We start from the raw sequence: 4,940 nt of genomic DNA, 5'->3' as shown, positions 1-4,940 counted from the left end.
TGCTCCGATTACATCCTCAGGGAGGGGAGGGGGGGGTATCACACGTCACCCCCTCGGCCAGTGTGAAACAGATTTGACTCTGCCCAATGAGGGTCTATTGACACACAGCTTGTTCTCAAACTGTGGCAGAGGTACCCACTCTGGGGTTCTTGTAGGGTTCCAGGCAGGTCTTCAAAAAAACAGAAACAAAGGTCAAATTAAATTAAAGGCTTGTGTGATACAAGCCTATTGAAACAAAGCTGTATATTTAATATAGAGGAGATGCCTATAGCGCCTTTTAAGGGACCCGAGGGTGCTTTACATCAAAATACACAAACAACACATTTAACTGAGTGCATAAGCTGAGCTGAACAGGTGTGTTTTTTTTTAAGTCCAAGGATGTAGGATGTGTGATTGAGGGCGGCAGTAGCTCAGTCTGTAGGGACTTGGGTTAGGAACCGGAGGGGCGCCGGTTCAAGTCCCAGTGAGAACCAAATATGGAAGTTGGTCTGGTAGCTGGAGAGGTGCCAGATCACTTCCTGAGCACTGCCGAGGTGCCCTTGATCAAGGCACCAAACCCCCTCCCCACCACCTGCACAGGAGCGCCCGCTGTGGGCTGCTCCGTCACTCGCTCAGCTCAGCTCAGCTCTCTTAGTGCATGTCCATAGGATCCTGTTGTTGCATGACTTAGAGTGTAAAAACTGAAATTTCCCCTTGCGGGGATCAATAAGAAGTAAATCTTAGCATTGCTGATAACCACAAGGAGAGAGTTCCAGAGGGTGGGGTCTGCCACACTGAAGGCTCTGCCCCCGTGAGTCCGCAGGTTGGTGTGGGGAATGGAGAGCAAACCAGTGTCCGAGGATCTGAGGTTCCAGGTCAAAGTTTAGGAGGTCATAAAGGCAAATTCCACTCAAAAAAGTATTTTATCGTCACATTATTCTTTAATAAACAAAGAATAAATCCACGATGCACCACAGAACGACACAGGAGGTCATTCCTGCCTGTGGCCATCAAACTTAATAACTCCTCCCTTTAAGAATCACACACCCAGACACTGGATTATTAACCTGGACATATTTATTTAACCTGGACAAATATATTTAACTCTGAAACTGTGCAATCTGTCTGCAAACTGGTCAATACACTGTGCAATATCTGTTTAACACAGTTCATCTTGTACATTCATAATGTAAATATTGCTTTATCTTGTATCCTATTATTGTAGCCCTACTTGGTACTTATTGCTTATTTTATTATCTCTATTTTATTTGATTTCCTACTGCTGTTTTGTGTGAAGAGCAATGGTAACAAACTCCTGCACCGTCTAAATCACAGCACAAATCCCTTACCGACACAAATATGTCGGTAAGGGATAAAAAGGAAATGTAGACAGTGCTCTCTCTTTTGTTTTAAGTATGACTGAATATCTTTAGTTATTGAAAAGCGTTGGTACTTATTGATACAATGATCATTATTACTCTCACAGAGATTGTGGTGGAATCAAAAAGTACTGAAGTATTGAACAATTTGACAACCTTAGTATCTACATTTTACGGCCCGACCGATATGGTCTGATGACGTCCGATAAATAGATAAATGTCTTTCTCTGATCTGTAGAGATAGATAGATATAGATATACAGATGTATTGTGTGTATCCCTCAAATGCATGAAGTTGTGTAGTTAAAATAGCCCTTATGTTAAAAAGTGCATGGCCACCTTGTCCAGTCATCACTGTGATAACAGAACGTATAGAGGTGATACAACAGCCATTATTCCTACAATATAACGCTAAGTTGATCAACCAATTTAACTGCCCTGCTCCAATGTATTCTCTGAAGGCCCCTGCAGTAAAACATCTCCATCCTCCCTTTATCCCTCTACTCATCTCCTCATGCCACTCTGCTCTCACTCACATTCAACGGCCATCCACGCCACCGTAATTTACGATGCACTGTCGCTGCCATTTGGCCTGCCTCCAATTTAATTACCATAGAAGCTAACTATTAACAGCTAGCAGCCAGCGTCACACATCAAATCAGTGGTCATGAGGGAGTGTATAAAGCCTCTGTTGGCAGTGAGTCAAATTACAGGATCTCTCCCTGAGCAACCCTGATAGATTACACTTTAATACAGAAGTGAGTAAGGTGACTTAAATTAGATTGTGTATCATGGATGCTTATTTTCATGTAATAAGGAACAGATGACATGCAACAGGTTAGTATTTGGATTATATGAAACAATGATGATGTCACTGTAAAAACTATTTAGTAAGATTATAGGTGGATGGTGGAGATGACCATCTTTTTTTACTGCAACATTGTGCCAAAGTTGACACTCTTTATGTATTTAATTGTATTGAAAATGCATCAGTGTAATCACTTTCTATTTACTTTACACCTACTTATCAGTTAAGAGATCAACTTTCTCTTATCGGACGTTTTACTACAATTAAAGGAGGCAATCAAAGTTCAGCATACACTGTACTTTTTGGAAACCTTTATTTTTAGTGTGTTTACACCCTTATCCTGTGCATTAAACATTTTATTCAAAAACCACAGGCATTGATCTGCCTCCACTCTCCTCATAAGATTTTCACCTGATTTTAAAACCTAACAGAAGAGCATTTAAAAGTCCAACACTTATCATGGGGGATAATGTCAGGAAATCATTGTTGATTCTGTTGGATCGGGTTGTCAAGTTTTTTCACATTTATTGGGAAAAAAACACTTTTGTGCATGGGGAGCAATATAATCTTAATGAGTCACTTCAAAGGTAAAATATATCCCCCAAAAAATACACTGAATGCTGTCACCAAAAGGCTTTACTTTAAAGTGCCGTCAAGCACAACCCGTCATTGGTTCATTTGTCTGTGTGGTTTCACTTTACTTGACAGCTGTCAATCAAACCTTGGCGCTATTTGTGTGTAGTGTGAAAGGAAGGTAGACGAACTAAAGTGTCATGATAAAGCATGTTAATTTAGCATTAATGGATAAAAATTAAGATTTTGTTTTAGGTTGTACAAGTAATTTTATACACGTGGCTACACAAAACAAAATTATTTTTTATAAATGACTGATTTTTTAAGATTTATTTTTGGGCTTTTTGTGCCTTTTAATGGAGAGACAGGACAGTGGATAGAGCTGGAAATCAGAGAGAGAGAGAGAGAGAGAGAGAGAGTGGGGAATGAGATGCGGGAAAGGAGCCACAGGCTGGATTCGAACCTGGGCCACCCACTTGCAGGACTACAGCCTCTATACCTGTTGTGCGCCACCCATAAATCTAAGTTTAACATTCTTTTGAAATGTTTAATATGCAATTTGAACTGAATCAATCAATGCACATCTTTATTGAAATGTACACTTGTTTTGAATTCACTGATACAAAGCATTAGATAAACCTCTTTGTAATTTTTTAGATGAAACCTTTTCAGATACAGTCCTACTTTAGTTAGAGTCACAATGGTAGTCTGTTTTAACATCAAAACATGTGGAAAATACAGATTCCTGTCATCAAATGATCAAAAACGCTGCTGCACTAAAATGCCAGATAGACTCAAGAAATTACAAAGAACAAAAAAAAAGAAAATTCAATAAATGTGAAGGGGAACAGATTGATTCATTTGCTGCTAATGGATAATGGCAAACATTAATGTATTCTGCTACTCCTTGCAGGGTGACAGCCAACGTTTTTAATGAATAAAAGTATTTTAATCCATATGGCTTCATGTTTGAGGGACATGATATGCTCATATTCAGAAAACAACTGGACTTTATTTTAGTTCAGTCAGATGTTTTAAACTGTTAGCATTAGCAGCAGCTATGGCGCACTGCTGATGACGTCATTACAGCCTATTTTAAATTCCCTAGCTAGCTATCGTCGTAGTAATCATCAATATACTTCCACACAGTCACACTAACTGAAAACCCTTAATAAAACACTCTTAATACTCACTTACCTTGCTCTTTTGGGGTGTTTTTCCCGTGTCCACTGAGAGCAAACGTTCATTAATCCCTTTAAATCAGCACCTGTAAAAAGTTTCACCTGATCCCTCCTAACTTCAACACGTTTTTCACGCTATGACGTAAAATTCAGTTTCAAAGTTATTCCGTTAAAGCTAGCTTTAAATACATGGGTACACAGCAAATAATAAGTGCTTATAGTTAATTCGGCATAATTATTGTAGTTGTTTTAACCAATTTTAAACAAATATGGGCTAAAACTGTTAAAGATGTAGGATACCGATTCCATGGCAACATTAAACTTCCTGTTTACATCCACCGAAGCATTATGGGACTTGTATTTCTGTTCAGGATATGAAAACAATCCCGGTGAAAATTTAAAAAAAATGATAAGGATGTATGTTGTAGGAATAACAGAAAAAAACTCTCAATAGACCAGTTTTACAATCATACAAATATATTAGTTTGTTTTATTCAATTATATCCAATAATACGTCTCCCTTGACTTTGTGTAAGTTATTATAGAAATAAATACAGATCATATTGCAAATGCAGAGACAAGATTTGGGGATAATAGCGTGTTGAGGAAGGGGGGTTAGGGATTAAAGGGGCTAAAGAGTAAATATTGGGGAAAGACTGTTTCCTTGAAGGTGTCCAGTAAATGATTGGCGCATGCATGCTTGTAGTCCCGCCTGTCTGTGATCCTCGACATCAACCCAGGAGTTTAAAAACTGCAAGTCCCATGGCTCTCTGTAGTCCCTTGCAGCTCTTTTCTCCAGGTGATCCATGGGTTTGGATGGCATATAGCAGTAGTGTTATTCCACCTCGCCGGCAACAGGGGGAGTTATTGCCCCCCAACCACATTTGCATGGATATATTTATATATATTTATATATAGATATATTTTTTTTGCCCCATTTGTATACAAAAATAGTGTCATTGTGGCTTTGATAGCTGGAAGACTGATGTACTCTTTTTGCATTTGGAAGACGAAGAAGTAA

The sequence above is a fragment of the Labrus mixtus genome, chromosome 23, assembly GCF_963584025.1.
Source record: "Labrus mixtus chromosome 23, fLabMix1.1, whole genome shotgun sequence".
Lineage (NCBI taxonomy): Eukaryota > Metazoa > Chordata > Actinopteri > Labriformes > Labridae > Labrus > Labrus mixtus.
The sequence above is the reverse complement of the archived record's forward strand: the minus strand, read 5'-3'. Positions refer to the sequence as shown.